Source organism: Papio anubis, chromosome 2 (genome assembly GCF_008728515.1).
Source record: "Papio anubis isolate 15944 chromosome 2, Panubis1.0, whole genome shotgun sequence".
Classification (NCBI taxonomy): Eukaryota; Metazoa; Chordata; class Mammalia; order Primates; family Cercopithecidae; genus Papio; species Papio anubis.
Window position 1 is genome coordinate 92,597,774 of NC_044977.1, and position 23,341 is coordinate 92,621,114.

At 43.4% G+C, this 23,341-nt stretch overlaps 1 protein-coding gene across 5 annotated transcripts in view; it reads left to right on the forward strand.

The window, feature by feature from the left end:
- Window positions 1–23,341, forward strand: part of MAP4 (microtubule associated protein 4) — a 231,005-nt gene that overhangs the window by 65,559 nt on the left and 142,105 nt on the right. The window contains exon 1 of one of the 5 annotated variants that reach the window (XM_017955469.3): window positions 4,880–5,345. The exons of 2 other annotated variants lie outside the window; for them this stretch is intronic. The gene's annotated coding sequence lies outside the window, so the exon portion shown is untranslated. Of the gene's footprint in view, window positions 1–4,879; window positions 5,346–7,119; window positions 7,149–17,646; window positions 17,679–23,341 lie in introns of those variants that run through there. 2 more of the 5 variants (XM_017955470.3, XM_017955471.3) reach the window with 2 other exon arrangements.

A 23,341-nucleotide genomic window follows, 5' to 3' on the forward strand; every position in this document is an offset into this window, starting at 1 on the left:
TGTATTTCTGGTAGAGATGGGGTTTTGCCATGTTGGCCAGGCTGGTCTCAAACTTCTGGCTTCAAGTGATTTGCCAGCCTCAGCCTCCCAAAGTGCTGGGATTACAGGCATGAGCCACTGCACACGGTGGTATTTTAAATTTTTAAAATTTCCTATTGTTTTTGCTGGTACATAGGAATATAATTGGGTTTTTAATTTTAGAGTTCAACAACCTTAATTAATTTACTAATTCTAATCGTTATTTAGTTTTCTATGTATGTACTCAGGTTGCCTCCAAATAATGAGTTATCTTTTTTTACTTCATAATCCTTACGGTTTTTTTTTTTTTTTTTTTTTTTGAGATGGAGTCTGGCTCTGTCACCCGGGCTGGAGTGCAGTGGCCGGATCTCAGCTCACTGCAAGCTCCGCCTCCCGGGTTTACGTCATTCTCCTGCCTCAGCCTCCCGAGTAGCTGGGACTACAGGCACCCGCCACCTCGCCCGGCTAGTTTTTTTGTATTTTTTTTAGTAGAGACAGGGTTTCACCGTGTTAGCCAGGATGGTCTCGATCTCCTGACCTCGTGATCCACCCGTCTCGGCCTCCCAAAGTGCTGGGATTACAGGCTTGAGCCACCACGCCCGGCCAATCCTTATGGTTTTTTAAAAACAATGCATATGCCTTTAATGTTTTATCTTGGCTCATTGCACAATATTGATTAGAAGTGGCAATAGTGTACATTCTCATTTCTATCCAATCTCAAGGGAATGATATTTATTTGGGGGAGGTTTTCTTTTTTTCTTTGTAGCTACCCTTTGTCAGATAAAGGATGTATCTTCTATCCTAATTTGCTGAGTCTTTCTTTTCCCAGAACCTTTTCTAATTCTGAGAGGTGAGCTTTTAGTTTCTTAATCTGTTATTGTGGTGTACGTTAATAGATTCATGGCCTTATAGGTTTCTCCTAAAAGCACTCCCTTAGTAAATCACTTGCACAAAAATCCGTGCCTCAGATTCTACATCTAGTAAACTGATTGTAAAACACCTTCCTGACAAGGGGGAATGTGATGTCTTTCTAGTGTTAAGTTGTATTAATCCTGTGTTGTATTTCATTTCAGTGAATTTTATCTTGAATGGATTAGGTAGATTGTTGATTAATTCAGTGACCCTCAATTGTGGGTGCCTCTCAGAATCAACTTTAAGGAGGTATCTCTGTGTCATGATTACCCTTACTGCAAGAAAACTAACAACACTGAGATTTTTGGTGCAGTAGCACATGCTTCTAGTCCCAGCTACCCAGGAGGCTGAGACTGGAGGATCGCTTGAGCCCAAGAGCTTGAAGCTGTACTGCACAATGAGCACACCTGTGACTAGCCAATGCACTCCAGCCTGGACAACATAGTGAGACCTTGTCTCTTAAAAAAACAAAAACAAAACAACATCAACAAATAAAACTTATACTGCTTAACCCTGTCCCTGAACAATTCTGATTCTGTGTGTGTGTGTGTGTGTGTGTGTGTGTGTGTTTTTAACTTTTAACTCAGATTTTTACTTGTATTTCAGGTAAAATATTAAAAGTTATATTACTAATAACTTGAAAGATCTCTTCAATTTTTGCTTGTTCAATTTTCATTTAATAATGATATTCCCCCCACTTTTTGAAAGCATCTGTAAGATATTAGGTCAAAGTAAGGCCTTTGCCACAACTACAAAATGCTTGTTAAGTACTTTCCACTTTTCTTCATTTTGACTGATACAGAGTGAAACTTCACTTTGCTTAATGGGATAAGTTTTTCTTTTCTTTTGTTATCTATTGTTTTCAAGACAGGGACTCGCTCTGTAGCCCAAGCTGGAGCAGTGGTGCTATCACAGCTCACTGCAGCCTTGAACTTCCCTTGCTCAAGTGATCCGCCCACCTCAGCCTCCCAAGTAGCTGGGACCATAGGTGTGCAGGCTAATTTTAAAATGTTTTCTGTGGAGATGCAGTCTCAACTGTGTTGCCCAGGCTGGTCTTGAACTCTTGGGCTCAAGCAGTTTTCCTGCCTCAGCCTCCCAGAATGCTGGGATTATAGGCATGAACCACCAGGCCCAGCCGAAAGAGAATTTTTTCTTTAATAAAATATTTCTCAAAAGCTAAGAGCTGATCAAGTATGAGTATTCTTCCTTTCTTCCAATCTCCTCAGCACTAAGTCATCCTAAAGTTACATGATATGTTTATTACTTTCTGACAGATAATATGAGCTGATAACTATAGAGATTTAATATTTTAATAATTATAAAAGTTTTATATTTATATGATCACATTAACATGATGGTAGTAGCTGATACCTTTCTGTATTTCTCTCTGTCTCTCAGAGATGTGGTCTCACTTTCTTGCCCAGACTGGAGTACAGTGCTGTAATCATAGCTCACTGCATTCTCAAGCTCCTGGGCTCAAGGAATCCTACCGCCTCAACCTCCTGAGAGGCTGGCACTACAGGCACACACCACCAAGCCCAGCTAATTAAAAAAATTTTTTTTGTAGAGATGGTGTCTTGCCATCTTGCCCAGGCTAGTCTTGAATTCCTGGGCTCAAGTAGTCTTCCTGCTTTGGCCTCCCAAAGTTCTGGGATTACAGGTGTGAGTCACCATGCCAGGCCAGTAACTGGTCAACCATCTTGAATATTTGTTTTTGCTATATTGCATCATGTCATGCTTTTCTAAAAGCAGAGAGAGCTATTTTTGTTGCTTTGCCTAATAATGATTAGATGACTAGCATGGAGAGCTGGTTCATACGGTTACTCCTTACTGGCTTTCTTTCCTTAATTCCAGAAAACATGCTTGCTCTTGTACAAACTCAAGAAAGTTTGAATTTAGAAAGTGGACGAAATGAGGTGAATATTCTTTTTTTTTATTATTTTTTGAGACAGAGTCTTGCTGTGTCACCCAGGCTGGAGTGCAGTGGTGTGATTTCGGTTCACTGAAACCTCCACCTCCCAGGTTCAAGAGATTCTCCTGCCTCGCCTCCCAAGTAGCTGGGACTACAGGTGTGCACCACCACGTCCGGCTAATTTTTGTATTTTTAGTAGAGAGGGGTTTCACCTTGTTGGCCAGAATGGTCTCAATCTCTTGACCTCGTAATCCGCCCACCTCAGCCTCCCAAAGTGCTGGGGTTACAGGCATGAGCCACCGCGCCTGGCCAAAGTGAATATTCATAATTGTTGATAACCCTTCAGCCTTGAATCTGTTTATTCTTTCTATAGTTGTGAAGAGGTTTTGTAATTTTGGAACTTTTGATTAATTTCAAATTAGATTCAATTTCTAATAACTTCCATTGTGTCATTTTAGAAATGTGTTTTTAGCCCCTTGTTTTGTTGGTTTTTATCATTTTGGCCTGTCTCCTGTGTAATCTACTAGGAACAGAGACGGTTTGCACATCACTTTGATGAGGTCCTTCTCTTCTGGGACCAAGCAGTTTACAGGAGCTGGTATATACAGCTAACTACAGTGGGGGTCCCCAACACTCGGTCTGTAGACTAGGACCAGTCCATGGCCAGTTAGGAACTGGGCTGCACGGCAGGAGGTGAACAGCAGGTGAACAGCATTACATTAACTTTGCGATGAGTGTGCCTGAGTTCTGCCTTCTGTCAGATCAGCTTTAGATTCTCATAGGAGCGTGAACCCTCTTGTGAACTGAGCATGTGATGGATCTAGGTTGCATGCTCCTATGAGAATCCTATGAGAATGCCTGATGATCTGAGGTGGAAGAGTTTCATCCCAAAACCATCTCCTCCCCCTCACCTCTCCTGCTATCTGTGGAAAATTGTTTTCCGCGAAACCTGTCCCTGATGCCAAAAAGGTTTGGGGACCACTGAACTACAGTATAGACCAGACTCTACTGTTGTAAGTACTGATGATGTATTAGGTTTGAATACCACTAGGAGAAAGATTCTAAAAAGGAGTCATAGAAAAGGTGGTAAGATAATTGATGTGAACTTTGATTTCAAGACTTTCACAAATGAGGAGGGAGAGAAGATAACTTCAAGTGTGGAGAGCAAATGAGCATAGGGTGTACAGTGATAATGTAAGAATGCAGATGGTCCCATGTGACTAAATTGTAGGGAGACCCCACATGGAAAGCTGCTGATGACTATGGTAGGTGATAGGACTAAGTCTTCTCAGTCAGCCTTGATATCACAGGAAAGAGTGTGGATTTCCAAAAAAAAAAAAAAAAAAAAAGACATCTAGGCATTGGGGTCCCTTTAAAGATCAGGTGGAATGTTTTCCTGATGTTCAGGATTCTTCCTGCCTGCCTCCCTCCTTGAAGAAGAAAAAAATAGGTATAAGTAGTAGGTAGGTAAAGGTATATATAAGTGGTATAATTCAAAAAGTATTCGAAGTACAGGGAAGTCATTGTTTTAGATAAAAGCAGAAACTACAAAACTACAAGGTTTTGCTTATTTTGTCATGCTCTTCTTCTGTTTTTGGTGTTCTCTGGCTCTTTTAGCCTGATCCTTTGTCCCAGCCTCATTTATAAGTGGCTTGATTTTTCCATTTCTCATTTTTTTTCATCTGTTAAAGTAAGGGGATTTGATCCTAGATCATTTGAACTGGTGTAAGCCTTTAGAGCCAGGCACGGTGGCTCATGCCTGTAATCCCAGCTCTTTGGGAGGCCGAGGTGGCCTCAAGAGGTGGCCACTTGAGGCCAGTAGTTTGAGACCTGTCTGGCCAAACCTCCTCTCTACTGAAAATACAAAAATTAGCCAGGCATGGTGGTATGCACACCTGCAATCACAGCTACTCAGGAGGTTGAGGCAGGAGAATCACTTGAACCCAGGAGTTGGAGGTTGTAGTGAGCCAAGATCATGCCACTGTATTCTCCAGCCTGGGCCAACAGGCCAAGACCCTGTCTCCAAAAAAACAAAACAAAACAAAAAGCCTTTAGAATGTGATTAGAAATAATTTTTGGATTGGTATAGATTAACTCTGAATGTTTTTCTGTGTTAATTAGAGGAAGGAAGTGGGATAAATGTAAAGTTTTAAAAAATGCTCCTTTTTCAAAATTTGGAGGGGTTAGGTATTATTAAGAATCTTTTAAAGTTTTACTCATTTAAAAAATTCAGTAAAATAGAAGATTCATTCTTAAGGATGGTGATATCAGAAATGTAAATGCTGTGTCATTGTCATTTCTTATTTTGGCCTACATAACCAGACTACAGACATCATGCTGCCTGTATCACATGGCTAACAGTGGGAGGTATCTGGTTTATTCTTCCTGGAGAAATAGATTGAAATTCATTTGAACAGAAATGTTGAAGGCAGGTGCCTGATCCAAAGTGCATTTAGTCAGGACTGAACACAAGCTGCCTGGATAGTTCCAGTAAGGAAGCAAGGTAACCTTTTAACTTTGTGATGCAAGGTTTTATGTATGTGAATATGTGTGTGCAAGTGTATACAGTATTTTTATATCCAGAGGACAGGGCTCCCTTAAATGGAGGGGAGTGGGGGGGACTCTTTGGTAACTACATGAAAGTAAAATGTAACTTCTTTAAACCTGTATCGGTGTGTTCTTTCATGTAGGAATGTAGCTGTGTGACGGCCTCAGCTATTCTAGTAATCAAGGGCTCTCTGCTGTTGCTAATCCTATGATGAACAGGACAAATGGTGGTTATGAACAGAACCCTGTCAAGCCTGGAAATTCCATCAGTTTGTAATCGCACAGCTGTTGTCCTTGAACTGTGTAGGGAGGAACCTAGGGGTGTGCAGTTAATATATTCTACAGGGGGGTTGTAGTTCATTGCTCAGGATAGTCAAGATCTTCCTCAGTTGTCTGTTGCTATCTGCAAGTCTTGTTCGGAGGAGAAGCAGAAGAAATTCAGATTTGTCTGAGGAATCATAAGTTTGCGAACTGTGTAAGATGGTAGTTGATTCCTACAGACATCCTTGCTAAAGATTTATTTTTAAGTAAAATACCATTTTGCTTGAAAGTATAAATCAGGATTTTGTGGTGAAATAAATTAAAAACAACACAACTGCCAGACAAAGTTCGGCTTGATGTGTAACAGGCCTCTGAAAGAAGTTCAGTAAGAAACAAATCTGGGTAATAAAGTTAATTAGTAACTAAAAACCTGCTAGGCATACTAAAAAAAAATCTGATGTTGAATATGAAATTATTATGAAGCAGGCTATACCTGTATCCATCAAGATAATAAATGATCTCCCACACTGGCTGCAACGTGGGGTTCCTTTCAAGCCTGAGGAACAAGCACTGTATTTTGGCCACAGCATTCTCACTAATGTCCTAGGATAGCAGCTTAGTGTTGGCTTTAGAATTCTCTGTCATTTAAATGTCATGCAAAAACAAACGTATAAAATAAAATATTAACCCAGATATCTTTACGGTTATGTGTCTTGTCCATAACCCACCCACTCACCCAAAAAAGGACAGGCTATGGATTATAGAGAAAATATAAGGGAGCATTATACGCAGTATCCTCCCTTTAGTAATAATTATTAAAAGTGTATTAAGTGGGTTGTTTGGAACTCAAAATGATTTGCCTCAAGGAAACAAAGTTATCACTTACAACTTTGTTTCTAAAGTAGTCAAGTCACTGAGAAGAAAGTTTCTTCCTTTCTGCTGAAACTGCCAGGAGGCAATATTTCGAAAGATACCAAGCTTGTCTTTGGCATTGTATTAACTCCCTTTCTTTTGCCTCCTAGGGCTCCTGGGCCTGTATACCCTCTCCCTACTTTGATACCATGTCTATATCTGCTTTATTCCCTGGAAGTTCCCACGTTGCCAAAATATTTTTCTTCCTTTTTCACACCAGAACCAAAAATTCAGACATCTTCAATAGAACCATCTCTGGGATGAACAATGGTCTTTCCAGGGGTGTACATTTTCTTACCCGCTTTTAAATTAAGAAATAGGATTCTGTACTTTTAAAAAGAGAATGCTGGCTACTGCAAATGAATGTTGGTAGAAATTTGGCTAATATGACACAGTAAAATGAAGGTACTACAGTGGTTAGGAAAAGTGAGTATGATGGTGGGAGTTAGGCTTCTATTCTTGCTTTTTTTTTTTTGAGTCAGGGTTTCACTCTGTTGCTCACACCGGAGTGCAGTGGTGAAATAGTGGCTCACCGCAGCCTCAATCTCCTAGGCTCAATCAGTCCTCCCACCTCAGCCTCCTGAGTAGCGGGGACTACAGGGCACGTGCCACCATGCCTGGCTAATTTTTGCATGTGTTTGTAGAGATGGGGTTTTGCTATGTTGCCCAAGCTCTGTTCTAGCTTTTCATGAGTTTTTTTTCCCTTCATTTTAGCTCTCATAGTAGCACCTTTCAAGGGATAAATAGAGGACAGAGTCAGCAACAGGCCATTGGTAAACCAGATTGCCAATTTCTCATCAGACAGAATGAGCACAGACGGCAAGTGAATGGCTCTAGATGCGAATGACCTAAAATTTTCAGGAGGACTTCATGGAACTTAAAAGGTTCTTCAGAACTTCTGTGTAATTAAGTTAGATATTAACAAACACTGTTTAATCTGTATAGACCTGTAAAATATTTTTAGTACAGTAATTAATTCCAGAGTTTGTGAACTATCCAAAGTAAAGCATACAACAGAGAAAGTACTGTGGCCTCATCCTATATTCTTATTTCCTGTTTATGAGCACCTAGCTCTTAATAGTGAGACTGTAGTTAAGAGAGTATTTTATCACCATGCCATGTAGTTGCCTCTTGCCTTAGTTTACCTATTTTCAAAAACTATGCTCACTGATAGTTTCACTTCAGGCATATCGTCAGAATGAAAGATCAGATATATGAAGTGCTGTGCTTGAAAACTGTGTATTCCCTTGGTACCTGGTTAGATAATACGGGGCTTATTTTCTGGCAGAGTGGTGTTGAGTCTCCTTTGATGTTAGCCAGAACTGGGTGGAGTTTCTTAAGCTCTACTCACATTGGCTCAAGCAGGGCACCATGCACTGGTGAATTTGTTTTCAGTCCGTCCCTTTGCCAAAAAGCTTTTCTTTTTTAATAAACCTCAACTCAGTTGTGATTGAGAATACCTGATATATGAAATAATAGTTCATATTCACATTGAGGGTCTTAGGAGGTTTATTTATAGCTAACTGAAATGATGCAGCCAAATTACAAGTAGCTGATAGAATAGTCAACCTCAGTAAACATTTAACATAACACTCTCATTTTACAGATTAGAGAACTCAGCCCTGAAAGGTGACTCATTCAAGGCCACAGTGAGTGTCAGATTAAACTGGTGCTTCAGTAAAGCATAGGAACTTCTGTTCCCAGCTTTCAAATTCTCTTGACTCTTACTCACAAATCTATTTAAAGTTAACTTTATTTTCTGTATGGATAGAAGAGGAATAGTGTAAATGGTCAATGAGAGTTTTTTTTTTTTAAGAGTAAATGCTTCTTATTCACAAGAGTTCATTTTTTGATTCTCCTGAACATCCAGATTTGAAAATAATAGTGTCATATCCTTTTATCCAAAAAATATGTAACTAAGCATTTAAGGCATAACTGAATAGTAACTTCAAGTGATTCCGTGTTAGATGAAATTCATACATGAATACTCGAAGAACCAGTTTAACATCTCTAGAGCATTTAAAGAGTATATTGTACTTATACATGTTTCAGAATGGAATAACTGTAAAATTGGATAATCTCTTTAATTTATTGAAAACTGGGGATTTCTGGGGAAAAAAAATAGTACTTTAACTTGAAAAATGACACTAGCATTACCTTTCTAGGATCATTTTCCATAAGGTAGGGGTGTGTGTGTATTTTAAAATCGTATTCTATTTATGTGGTGACAGGTAAAGAATAGCTTAACTGTTGATGAAATACAGATGCTAAGTGTCTAGGTAGATGTGCTCGCAGCCTCATGACCTTCCCACTTTGAAACTGTGTAATTTTCTATCGGTTTTACCCTCTTAGGCTGCATTTTAGCTACTGTTCATATTCCATGAACCACGCTCCCAGGAAGTCATCTGGGAGTGTGTGTGTGTGGGATGTGGGGATGCTGAGGGCTGGGTAGGGGAAAGATTACGATGGATAAAAGCTGCCCTTTGATAATCCGCATTCTGATAAATGATATTTAAAATGTATTGGTGTTTTTGACTGTATTTTTACCCTGTGACTTATATTAGGAAAAGTTTTGAGTAGATTGTATCATGTAAATGTCATTATGTATTTCTGGGGAAAATTAAATTTACTGGACTTTTATGGTATGTTGTTAAGGATGGCACAGATGTCCTTTTAAGTTCTCTTTGACCATGAAGCTGATGAAGGATTTTTGCTCCTTAGCTCAACTAGGTCCAGGTTCTTGTCTCACGAGCAGGACAGATTAGGCACGTGAGTGGAGTAGAATTTATTAATCGAAAGGAAAGCTCTTTTTTTTTTTTTTTTTTTGAGACGGAGTCTCGCTGTGTCACCCGGGCTGGAGTGCAGTGGCGCGATCTTGGCTCACTGCAAGCTCCGCCTCCCGGGTTTACGCCATTCTCCTGCCTCAGCCTCCGAGTAGCTGGGACTACAGGCGCCCGCCACCGCGCCCGGCTAGTTTTTTGTATTTTTAGTAGAGACGGGGTTTCACGGTGTTAGCCAGGATGGTCTCGATCTCCTGACCTCGTGATCCACCCGCCTCGGCCTCCCAAAGTGCTGGGATTACAGGCTTGAGCCACCGCGCCCGGCCGAAAGGAAAGCTCTTAGCAAAAAGAGAGAACGTGGTGGGTGGTTCTACTACCCGAAGACAGGAAAGTTCCCCAATATGGCTGAGCCTGGGGCTCTTTATTGATTCAGAATGGGGAGTGTGTGCTGATTGGTTTGTGAGTATGCAAAAAAGGTCAAAGCGAAGACACCACTCAAAGGTGGGCAGGACAGTGTAGAAAACCAATTAGGAAAGGGTAGTTACAGGTTAAATAGGTGAAGGATGGGGATCAATCATGCCAAACTGGAAGGCAGGTTCTCAATCCGATCCGAGGATTTACCCAGGACAGTTTTCAGATTAAAGTTCGGGTTTCACTGAGGACCCGCCCCTGTCTGCCTAGACATTTGTTTGCCTCCTGCCTCTATCAAAACTAGTTATAGACTCCCAGCACGTTGGGAGGCCAAGACGGGTGGATCACGAAGTCAGGAGATCGAGACCATCCTGGCTAACACGGTGAAACCCCGTCTCTACTAAAAAATACAAAAAACTAGCTGGGCGAGGTGGTGGGCGCCTGTAGTCCCAGGTACTCGGGAGGCTGAGGCCGGAGAATGGCGTGAACCCGGGAGGCGGAGCTTGCAGTGAGCTGAGATCCGGCCACTGCACTCCAGCCTGGGCGACAGAGCGAGACTCCGTCTCAAAACAAACAAACAAAAAAACAAACTAGTTATAGACATCCTTTTTAGTTTTTGGTTCATAACAGCTCCCAAAGCATAACTAGTAATAATAGTTGTCAGCGATAGAATAGGAAAAAGGCATAACTGAATAGTAAAAGCACTTGAATAGTTGCTTTTCATGGAATTCTTTGACATTATAATCTGTTAGGCTTTTAAAAGCTCTTTAATGAACTCATTTCTCAGCATTTTCCCTGTCATGATCTGGAGTTACAATAATACTTTATATGTAAAGTAGGCTGGACGAGCACAGAATAGGGCTTCCCACCCGCATTCGTCTGTTATAAATGGGTCACAGGTGTGCCAATACTACTATAGGAACTGTTTTTTTTTTTTTTTTTTGAGACGGAGTCGCGCTCTGTTACGCAGGCTGGAGTGCAGTGGCATGATCTCGGGTCACTGCAGCCTCTGCCTCCTGGGTTCAAGCGATTTTCCTGCCTCAGCCTCCTGAGTAGCTGGGATTACAAGTGTGTACCACCTAAATAATAAAAATTTGCGCCCAGCTAGTTTTTACGATTTTGTATTTTTTGTAGAGATAGGATTTTACTGTGTTGGCCAGGCTGGTCTCAATCTCCTGGCTTCAAGTGATCCGCCCGCCTTGGCCTCCCGAAGTGCTGGGATTACAGGCTGGGATTACCAAGTCCAGTTCCTACTATAGGAACCATTGAATTCCTATTTATGGTTCCTTCAGAAAAGCTGCTAAATTCTGAATTGAGCAGTGGTTATTCAAATAGTGAAATTTATAATTCCAGTAGTGTGAGTTGGTATTTGCTGTGGACAACAGCTCTGTCATGCGACAGGACCCCCCTTTGGCAGCAAAGCTACCAGTTTTTGTCACGAGCCCCACACTACTTGTTTTAGTCAGGGTTCTCTTAGAGGGACAAAATTAATAGGATGTATCTCCAAACGGGAATTTATTATTGATTTACATGATCACAAGGTCCCACAATAGACCGTCTGCAAGCTGAGAAGCAAGGAGAGCTAATCCGAGTCCCCAAACTGAAGAACTTGGAGTCTGATGTTCGAGGGCAGGAAGCATCCAGCATGGGAGAAAGATATAGGCTGGGAGGCTAGGCCCATCTCACCTCTTCATGTTTTTCTGCCTGCTCTGTATTCCCTGGTGGCTGATTAGATGGTGCCTACCCAGTTAAAGGTGGGTCTGCTTTCCCCAGCCCAGTGACTTAAGTGTTAATCTCCTTTGGCAACACCCTCGCAGACACACCCAGGATCAATATTGCATCCTTCAATCCCATCAAGTTGACAGTATTAACATTACAAGCCCACCCCTTGTCAACTTGAACCCATACACATCTCCTGAGATCATATGTAATTTTCAAATAAAGACAATAATGTCATAATTACATGTAATATAATAAAACTATCCTTCATACAACCAGAAACACACCAATCCCCAACCCAAATACTATTACATAAAGTTAACAATACTTAAATGCTGTTATGAAATCAGTAAATCTTATGTCACATGATAAAGGAAAGGCAAATATAAAGTGAAGATATTAGTACAAGTGTATACATACACAAACATGTTTTTAACAAACAAAGGAGGAAATACTCATGGCAGTTACAGTCCTCAGTTCTGCAGCTGGTCACGTGGTCATAGCTGGTATTGATGACTACCTTCTACCCATTCTGTATTAACTTTGCCTTCCACAAATACCTCAGCAGGTGATGGTTTTTTTTCCTGGTGGAGTGACCCAAACCTTCATTCCTGAACGGTCCAGGTCATTTGTAGTCCTGCCTGGATTTGGCTGTTGTAGTTTCGCATTGACCTTAATCACAGGGCATGGTAATGCTAAGAGATGCCCTAATGGATCTCCTGTATTCCATGCATACTCTTCCTTACCTCAGTTGTGGAATTGTAGACTGATTTCATCTTGATAGTCTGGGTCAGTCACCTTAACCAACACTGTAACTCCCTTCTGAGCCTGTTGACTTAAAGGGAGGAGGAGCCCAAAGTGTCCAGGTGACAATCTTAACTTCCAGTGTAATGGAATCATTGTTGTGTCTCCTGGTGGCAGCACTCCTCCCTATGGAATTAAGACCTCTAGGCCACCAGAACATAATGTTGCAGGAGAGGAAGCAAAAAATTTGCGCCGGGCGCGGTGGCTCAAGCCTGTAATCCCAGCACTTTGGGAGGCCGAGACGGGTGGATCACGAGGTCAGGAGATCGAGACCATCCTGGCGAACACGGTGAAACCCTGTCTCTACTAAAAAATACAAAAAACTAGCCGGGCGAGGTGGCGGGCGCCTGTGGTCCCAGCTACTCGGGAGGCTGAGGCAGGAGAATGGCGTAAGCCCGGGAGGCGGAGCTTGCAGTGAGCCGAGATCGCGCCACTGCACTCCAGCCTGGGCGACAGAGCGAGACTCCGTCTCAAATAAAAAAAAAAAAAAAAAATTAAAATTTGCTAGTGGATCACTAGGAGTGATGGTGAGTGGTGCCACTTCCACTTCCACCCCTCGATTCCTGGACCTGTGAATCCTGGTTGTGGGAGAAACAGTACCATGTACTGGACGCTGATTCAGAGGATACACGGCCTTCTGGAGAACTTTCCCCCAGTCCTGCAAAGTATTGTCACCTAGTTGGTGTTGTAATTGTGACTTCAATAGGCCATTCCACCGTTCTGTCAATCCAGCTGTTTTAGGATGGTGGAGAACACGGTAAGACCAGTGAATTCCATGAGCATCAGCCTTCTTTTTTTTTTTTTTTTTGAGACTGAGTCTCACTCTGTCGCCCAGGCTGGAGTGCAGTGGCCAGATCTCGGCTCACTGCAAGCTCCGCCTCCCAGGTTCACGCCATTCTCCTGCCTCAGCCTCCCGAGTACCTGGGACTACAGGTGCCCACCGCCTCGCCCAACTAGTTTTTTGTATTTTTTAGTAGAGACGGGGTTTCACTGTGTTCGCCAGGTTGGTCTTGATCTCCTGACCTCGTGATCCTCCCGTCTCGGCCTCCCAAAGTGCTGGGATTACAGGCTTGAGCCACCGCGCCCGGCCTCTGTCGCACTTCTTTAGCTGCAAAGTGAATGCCTTGGTCAGAGGCTGTGCTGCGTGGAATGCCATGATGGTGGATAAGGCATTCCATGAGTCGGCCGGGTGCGGTGGCTCACGCCTGTAATCCCAGCACTTTGGGAGGCCGAGGCGAGCAGATCACTTGAGGTCAGGAGTTCAGGGCCAGCCTGGCCAACATGGTGAAACCCCATCTGTACTGAAAATACAAAAATTAGCTGAGTGTGGTGGCGGGTGCCTGTAATCCTAGCTACTTGGGAGGCTGAGGCAGGAGAATCACTTGAACCCGGGAGGCGGATGTTGCAGAGAGCCAAGATTGTGCCACTGCTCTCCAGCCTGGGCAATAGAGTGACACCCCGTCTCAAAACAACAACAACAACAACAACAAAAAGCATTCCACAAATGGTAGTCTTGGCAGAAGCATTGCATACAGGATGGGCAAACCCATATCCAGAGTAAGTGTCTATTTGAGTGAGGGCAATCTTCTGCCCTTTCCATGATGGAAGAGGTCCAATATAATCAATCTGCCACCAGGTAGCTGGCTGATCACCCAAGGAATGGTGACATACTGAGGCCTTGGTGTTGGTCTCTGTTGCTGGCAAATTGGGCACTCAGCAGTGGCCATAGCCAGGTCAGCCTTGGTGAGTGGAAGTCCATGTTGCTGAGCCCATGCATAACCTCCATCCCTGCCACCATGGCCACTTTGTTGGCCATGGCTGATGGCAGGGGGTTTTGGGGAAAGATGCTGAGTGGTGTCCACAAAATGGGTCGTCCTATCCACTAGATTATTAAACTCCTCCTCCACTGAGGTCACCCATTGGTGAGCACTCACATGGGATACAAATATCTTCACTCTTTGACCACTCAGAGAGGTCCATCCACATACCTCTTCCCCAAATTTCTTTGCCACGAAGTTTCCAATCATGCGCCTTCCAAGTCCCTGACCATCCAACCAAACTATTGGCTACAGCCCATGAATCAGTATATAATCACACATCTGGCCATTTCTCCTCCCATGCAAAGTGCACAGCCAGGTGCACTGCTCTAAGTTCTGCCTACTGGGAAGATTTCCCTTCATCGTTGTCCTTCAGGGATGTCCTAGAAAGGGGCTGTAGTGCTGCAGCTGTCCACTTTTGGGTGGTGCCTGCATATCATGCAGAACCGTCTGTGAAGCAGGCCCTAATCTTCTTTTCCTCTGTCAACTGATCATAGGGAACTCCCCATGAGGCCATCGATGCAGACTGGGGGAGAGAAGGCATGGTGGCAGGAGTGGAGGCCATGGGCATTTGAGCCACTTGCTCATGTAATTTACTTGTGCCTTCAGGACGTGCTTGAGCCTGATCACGTATATACCACTTCCATTTGATGATGGAATGCTGCTATGCACACCCCACTTTATGGTTAGATGGGTCTGAAAGCACCCAGCTCATGATAGGCAGTTCAGGTCGCATGGTGACTTGATGACCCATAGTCAAACATTCAGTTTCCACCAAAGCCTGGTAACAGGCCAAGAGCTGACTCTGAAAAGGAGAGTAGTTGGTTGGGCGTGGTGGTTCACATCTGTAATCAGCACTTTGGGAGGCTGAGGTGGGCAGATCACGAGGTCAAGAGATTGAGACCATCCTGGCCAACATGGTGAAACCCCATCTTTACTAAAAATACAAAAATTAGCTGGAAGTGGTGGCGCACACCTGTATTTCCAGCTACTTGGGAGGCTGAGGCAGGAGAATCGCTTGAACCCAGGAGGTGGAGGTTGTAGTGAGCCGAGATCGCACCACTGCACTCCAGCTTGGCGAGAGTGACACTGCATCTCACCAAAAAAAAAAAAAAAAAAAAAAAAAAGGAGAGTGGTTATCTGCAGAAGATGGCAGGGCCTTGCTCCAAAATCCTAGTAGTCTCCATTGCGATTCACCTATGGGAGCCTGCCAAAGGCTCCAAACAACATCCCTATCTGCCACTGACACATTAAACACCATTGGATCTGCTGGGTCATATGGCCCAGGTGGCAGAGCAGCTTTCACAGCAGTCTGGACCTGTTGCAGAGCCTTCTTCTGTTCTGGACCCCTCTCAAAACTGGCAGCCTTTCAGGTCACTCAGTAAATGGGCTGGAGTAATACACCCAAATGAGGAACGTGTTGCCTCCAAAATCCAAATATGCCCACTAGGCATTGGGCCTCTTTCTTGGTTGTAGGAGAGGCCAAACACAGCAACTTATCCTTTACCTTAGAGGGAATATCTGGACAGGCCCCACACCACTGGATCCCTAGAAATTTTACTGAGACAGAAGGTCCTTGAATTTTAGTCGGATTTATTTCCCATCCTCTGGCATGCAAATGTCACATTAATAAGTCCAGTGTGTTTGCTACTTCTTGATCACTGGATCCACTCTGCATAATGTCATCAATGTAATGGACCAGTGTGATATCTTGCAGAAGCGAAAAGCGATCAAGATCTCTCCAAATAAGATTATGACAAAAAGCTGGAGAGTTGATATACCCCTGAGGTAGGACAGTAAAGGTATATTGCTGGCCTTGCCAGCTGATAGCAGATTGCTTCTGGTGGGCCTTATGCACAGGAGTGGAGAAAGGCATTTGCATAGTCAATGGCTGCATACCAGGTACCAGGAGATGTGTTAATTTGCTCAAGCAGTGAAACCACATCTGGTACAGCAGCTGCAAGTGGAGTCACCACTTGGTTAAGCTTATGATAATCCACTATCCAAGATCCATCTGTCTTGTGCACAGGCCAAGTGGAAGAGTTAATGGGGATGTGGTGGGAATCACCACTTCTGCATCTTTCAAGTCCTTGATGGTGGCACTGATCTCTGCAGTCCCTCCAGGGATGTGATATTTTTTTTGATTTACTATTTTTTTAGGTAGAGGCAGCTGTAAGGGCTTCCTTTCCCACCATGATAGCCCTCACCCTAGCAGTCAGGGAACCCATGTGGGAGTTCTGCCAGCTTCTAAGTATGTCTGTGCCAATTCTGCATCCTGGCACTGGGGTAATGACCACAGGATGAGTCCAGGGACCCACTGGAGCCACTGTAAGTCAGACCTAAGCTAAAACTCCATTAATTACCTGACCTCCATGAGCCCCTAGTTTAACTGGAAGACCACAATGATGTTTTAAGTCCCCTGGAATCAACGTCAGCTCAGAGCCAGTGTCCAGTAGTCCCCAAAGTGAAAGGTTGGATGGAGGTCTCCTTGGGGAAGGATGGGAGAAAGATTCACTGCATAAATTGTCAGTAATGTAGTGGGGTCCTTCCTCAAGGGAACCTGGCCTTGCCTTCATTCAAGAGGTTCTGGGTCTATAAACTGGCTAAAGTCTGGAAATTGATTGATTTCCAATTGATTGAGGAACCATGATTCACTTTTTATAATTCAAATTAGTTTTTCGTCCATTCGACCTAGAGGTTTTCTGTTTGTATAAATTAAGTAGGAATGCAGTAGGCTTCCTGTCTGTTTCACTTCTAGGAACGCCGTGATTAATTAGCCAATGCCAGAGCTCTACATGAGTCAGACTATTCTGATTGTCACTTTGCCTCTGTTGTCCATTACAGTAGCTACGCTTACCTTGCTTTTGATGGTTGAGTGCTGTCACTTGGCCCCTGCCACTTTGGGATCCAGTTATTCCCGTCGTATTTCAATTTTGTAGTTAAGTGACTGTGGTTCTCACCATTAGGTCTGACATACAGAGAAGAGCAATTACAGGGCTCTTCAAAGATTCAGGTGCTACCCTCACAAATCTGTTTCACAAGGCATTGGTCAAGGGTATATCTTCTGGACCCTCCCGGCTGCGATGTGTAGGTCTAAAGTGAGTATTGGATACTCCACCATCTCAATCTCCCTAAGCCTTTGGATCCCTTCCTCTACATTAAACCAAGAGATATCAGGCATTTCCAGCTCCCTCACAGTGGGCCATCTTTTAATGCATATTTCAGCTAACCAAGCAAATAAACTATTAGAACCTTATTTTAACTCCCCGAGCTGCAACATTAAATGCAGAGTCCCTACTTAGTGTGCCCAAATCAATAAACTCATCCTGATCCAACTCTGTGTGCCTTCCACCATTATCCCATACCCTTAATATCCATTCCCATGCCTGTTCTCCAGATTGCTGTTAATATAAATTAGAGAACAGTTCTTTTTTGTTTTTGTTTTTGTTTTGTTTTGTTTTAGAGAGAGTCTCGTTCTGTCCCCCAGGCTGGAGTGCAGTGGCACAATCTCGCCTCACTGCAACCTCCACCTCCCGGGTTCATGTGATTCTCCTGCCTCAGCCTCCCAAGTAGCTGGGATTACAGGTGCACACCACCACACCCGGCTAATTTTTTGTATTTTTAGTAGAGACGGGGTTTCACTATGTTGGCCAGACTGGTCTCGAACTCCTGACCTCATGATCCACCCACCTCGGCCTCCCAAAGTGCTGGGATTACAGGTGTGAGCCACTGTGCCCGGCTGAGAACAGTTCTTTTTGAGTGTAGCGTACCTCCTCCTGGGTCACACTCTCAACCTCACCTCTAGGGACCTGCAGGACTAGAGTTATAGGTCTAGAAGCAAATAGGTGTTGCAGGTACCTTCTGAGGAAAATCATCATTATCTTGCCTGGCAACTGCCCGAGGGGAGGCCATGACTCTTGCCTCAGGCAGCTCAGGGTTTATCTCCTTAGACAAAGATGGAAAGGCTGATGGCGGGGAGTAAGGGGATATGTTGCCACTGCGGGGAATGGGGAAGCTGTTCCTTCTGGCAAAAAAGGTTCACCAGAGTTTACAAACTCAGTGTCCCCAGCTTCGTCAGGGTCCTCCCACACATCCCCATTCCAAGTTGCAGAGTCCCGTTCTTTTCCAATCAATGCCCTCACTTTAGCAGTAGACACCTCAGGTGGCTGTGCGTGCATCTTTGGTTGCAGGTCAGCCACTCACATGATAAGAACTTGTGTCTGTTTTTCCACAATTTCAGCTGTTTCTCAACAGGAGCTAAGACTCTCACTCAGGGCAATCTTAGCAGATTTGAGACTTAGTATCTGCTTCTGAAGCCAGGAAACAGAATCCCTGCGTTCATCATTTTCTTTCATCACTTTGTCCACTGAACTTAGTAGCAACCAACCAGCTTCATTATGTTCCTGGGTTTTCCACATCTGGCCAAAGGTATTATGTATAGAGTCACTAAAGTCCTTGCCTCTCATGAGCAGTGAATCAGGAGTGTCAAATGCATTTATTTTGCATAACTCTCTAAACCGTTCACGCCAAGGACTATCAGTGTTCTCCATGCTATTAGAAGTGGAGTCCTTAGCATTTTTGGATCTAATAATATTAAGCAGCCAACTCCAGAAACCCCTAAACCAACAAAGGAACTCCATCCTTAATATTCTGTTCCTCTGGAACCACTCCTGGTACCAGAATCTATATTAGTCTGGGGTCAGAGTTTTCTTAGAGGAACAGAACTAATAGGATATATATGTATGTATATAAAAAGGGAAATTTAGTAAGTATTGACTTACACGATCACAGGGTCCCACAAAAGGCTGTCTGCAAGCTAAGGAGCTAGGAGAGCCAGTCCAAGTCCCAAAACTGAAGAACGTGGGGTCCAATGTTCGAGGGCAGGAAGTACCCAGCACGAGAGAAAGATGTAGGCTGGGAGGCTAGGCCCATCTTCCCTCTTCATATTTTTCTGCCTGCTTTATGGTCGCTGGTGGCTGATTAGATGGTGCCCACCCAGTTAAGGGTGGGTCTGCCTTCCCCAGCCCACTGACTCAAATGTTAATCTCCTTTGGCAACACCCTCACAGACACACGCAGGATCAGTGTTGCATCCTTTAATCCAATCAAGTTGACGCTCATTATTAACCATCATACTAATAAAAGTGTAATTCTTGCTGACCAAACTGGGCTGTGGGCTAAGATTGGGGTGGAAACAGCTCTAGACAAAAGGGCCATAGACTCTTTCTGGTTTTAACCAAAGTTCAAGCAGATTTCAAGAATGCAAAGCTTCTCAACTTGTGTTCTACAGTTTATTAATGTCCAGTGCTTTGGAATGGCTGATCGTAACAGTTTTGTCCAATTTAATACCTTTTTTTTTTTTTTTTTTGAGACGGAGTCTCACTCTGTCACCCAGGCTGGAGTACAGTGGCGCAATCTTGGCTCACTGCAACCTCTGCTTCCCGAGTTCAAGTGATTCTCCTGCCTCAGCCTCCCAAGGAGCTGGGATTACAGGCATGCACCACCACGCTTGGCTAATTTTTTGTATTTTTAATAGAGAGGAGGTTTCACCATGTTAGCCAGGATGGTCTTGATCTCCTGACTTTGTGATCCGTCCGCCTCGGCCTCCCAAAGTGCTGGGATTACAGGTGTGAGCCATCGCACCTGGCCCATACTTGCTTTTTTATGGAGAGGATTCAACAACTTCTTTATGACATCTATTATTAAACTCTCTCAGTGCATGTCTTTCTTTGACATAATTTGCTCTTGTTGCTATTTTTCTTCTAACAGACTGATTAAATTGGATTTAACTTTATTATAGTTATTAGATATTTCTAAATGGAATTAAATTTAATTTTTTTATTTATTTGTATATTTATTTTTGGCCTTAATGTTAACAGCCAGAGTGTGATTTATTTTTTACTTATTTATTTAAAAGTTTTTAAATTTAATTTTTATTTTTTGAGACAAATTTTCTGTCACCCAGGCTGGAGTGCAGTGGTGCGATCTCAGCTCACTGCAACCTCTACCTCCCAGGTTCCAGTGATTCTCATGCCTCAGCCTCCCAAGTAGCTGGGATTACAGGTGCACGCCACCACACCTGGCTAATTTTTGTATTTTTAGTAGAGATGGGGTTTCACCGTGTTGGCGAGGCTGGTCTTGAACTCCTGGCCTCAAGTGATCCAGCTGCCTCAGGCTCTCAAATTGTTGGGGTTACAGGCCTGAGCCTCTGCACCCTATTTATTTTTTATTTTTATTTTTAAAATTTTTTTGAGACAGGGTCTCAGTCTGTCATCCAGGCTGGAGTACAGTGGTACCATCACAGTCATGGCTCACTGCAGTCTCAGCCTCCCAGGTTCAAGCAGTTGTGACACCTCAGCTTCCTGAGTAGCTAGGACTATAGGCATCTGCCCCCGTGCCCAGCTTATTTGTTTCAGTTTTTGTAGAGGCAGGGTCTCAGTATGTTGCCTAGCTGGTTTTGAATTCCTAGTCTCAAGCGATCCTCCCACCTCAGCCTCTGAAAGTGCTGGGATTACAGGTGTAAACCATCACACCTGGCTCAGAGTGTGATTTTTTTTTTTTTTTTTTTTTTTTAGGCCGGTCACAAAGCCGGGCTGGAGTCACGGTGGCGGATCTCGAAGCTCACTGCAAGCTCGCCTCCCGGGTTCACGCCATTCTTCTGTCTCAGCCTCGGTAGCTGGGACTGCAGGCGCTCCAGCCACCTCGCCAGCCTAGCTTTTTGTATTTTTAGTAGAGCCGGGGGTTTCCACCATGTTAGCCAGGATGGTCTCGAACTCCTGACCTCGTGATCCGCCCGTCTCCGCCTCCCAAAGTGCTGGGATTACAGGCTTGAGCCACCGTGCCCGGCTTTTTTTTTTTTTTGAGATGGAGTCTAGTTCTGTCGCCCAGGCTAGAGTGCAGTGAGGCAATCGTGGCTGCACACCCGCTGGAGTGTGGTGACTATTCACAGACGTGATCATTGCACAGTGTAGCTTGGAACTCCTAGTCTCAATCTTCCTGCCCCAGCCTCCTGAAAGGCTAGAACTACAGGTGCATACCACCACACCTGGGTCACAAGTATCTTTTGACATTTTTTGAGACCTAAATGAACTTAATCAAATTCCAAGTATTACGATGACAGAGTCGCATGAACCTGGGAGGTGGAGGTTGTGGTGAGCCGAGATGGTGCCATTGTACTCCAGCCTGGGCAACAAGAGTGAAACTCCGTCTCAAAAAAATAAAAAATAAAAAGATATGATTTAGGAACTCATTAGTATAGTCACAGGAAATTTAAATACCACATTTGCTTTTAGAAAAGTAATCAGGCCGGGTGCAGTGGCTTACACCTATAATCTTGGCACTTTGGGAGGCCAAGGTGGGTGGATCACTTTGAGGTTAGGAGTTCGAGACCAGCCTAACCAATATGGTGGCACCCTGTCTCTACTAAAAATGCAAAAATTAGCTGGGTGTGGTGGTGCGTACTTGTAATCCCAGCTACTCGAGAGACTGAGGCAGGAGGATCACTTGAACCTGGGAGGTGGAGGTTGCAGTGAGGCGAGACTCCATGTCAAAAAGAAAAGAAATCAGAGAAACAGCTCTTTCTACTACGTTTTTGTATGATGGTACTATCTAGAATTTGAAAAGATAATCATTTAAAATTATTGATGAGGAATTAAGGTTGCTATCTCAAATAGGAAAACTCATAAAGTTAGGCACATGGAAGAAGGCTTAAATTTATTTGAAATTTTTAAAGATTTTATTTGGAAGTCTATGTAAATATAATTGATTATTTAGTGTCTTTCCAAATCTTGGTATTGTATTTTTTTCTTAGATAATATAAAGAATATGTAATGAATGTTTTCACTAAGCCCCATATAGGTAGAGACAAACTATCTCCAGCATTCTGAGTACTGAACACATATTATCTTTTTTTTCTAAGCACTTGCCTAGAAGATGTAGATCTTGCCCCTGGCCTTAATTATCCTGTCTGTACTTACTAATTGGGTGTCAGATCTTGATTCTTAAGCCTCTGTGCCACCACTCTAATATATAGCAACACCCTTTGCTTGTTGGATTTGGGAATTGAGGGTAAGATGAATTCTGATTTTTCAGGGTCTGGAAGTATTTGCTTTATACATGTTTTGTAATCATGGTAGCCTCACACCATGTAAGTGGGAGGAGGGGAGTGTGTGGGAACAAAGATGAAGATAGAATAGGAAGGAAGGAAGATAGGACCATATTCCTTGCTTTAATTCTGTTTCTTTTTTCTAAGTACATTTGTTGGAGAGAGGTAGATAGTGGAGAAGAGCTTAAAAAGAAAGCCTGACAATTAAGTGACTTGAATCATAGTATATTTTGACTTTTTCTTTTTCTTTTTTTTCCTTTTCTTTTTTTTTTTTTTTTTTTTTTGAGATGGAGTCTCGCTCTGCTGTCCAGGCTGGAGTGCAGTGGCCAGATCTCAGCTCACTGCAAGCTCCGCCTCCTGGGTTTACGCCATTCTCCTGCCTCAGCCTCCCAAGTAGCTGGGACTACAGGTGCCCGCCACCTCGCCCGGCTAGTTTTTTGTATTTTTTAGTAGAGACGGGGTTTCACCGTGTTAGCCAGGATGGTCTTGATCTCCTGATCTCATGATCCGCCCGTCTCGGCCTCCCAAAGTGCTGGGATTACAGGTTTGAGCCACCACGCCTGGCCTATTTTGACTTTTTCAAGTTTGGGTTGGAGAAAGACTGTGTATTAGTTGAGATTCTTCCATTGTAAACAACAGAAATAGATTGACTAAATTAGGCAAAAGAAAGATGAAAGCTGCTCACTTAGACTTGAAGTAGTCAACGAGGGCAACCAAATAGCTGTCATGGACGTTTCTTCCAGTGTGTAGTCAATAAGTGGTCCTTTCCAACTGTCTTCTTCTTGACTTCTGATTGACCCAACTCTAGTCATGTCCCAAACGCTATAGGGGTAGGGATTGGTTTGTATTAGGGGAGATAGAAGAATAGATTTCTGGACAAACACAAGTAGTAGCCATTACACTATGCAACTAAGGATCTGTTTGACTTGTATTTACCTTGTCAACACCATAGCTTGTATGTCAACTTATCCTATGGAGTCTCTTGGAGTTTCTGTTAGACTCTTTGAAAGCAGTTGTAGTACCTTGCACACTTTATTTCCTATTATGCCCTGCATTTGAATGGTGCTAATTTATTGCAGGTCTTTGGCTCTTCTTCTTTTTTTTTTTTAATATTTTTTTGGTGGGGTTGTCAGAGTCTCACTCTA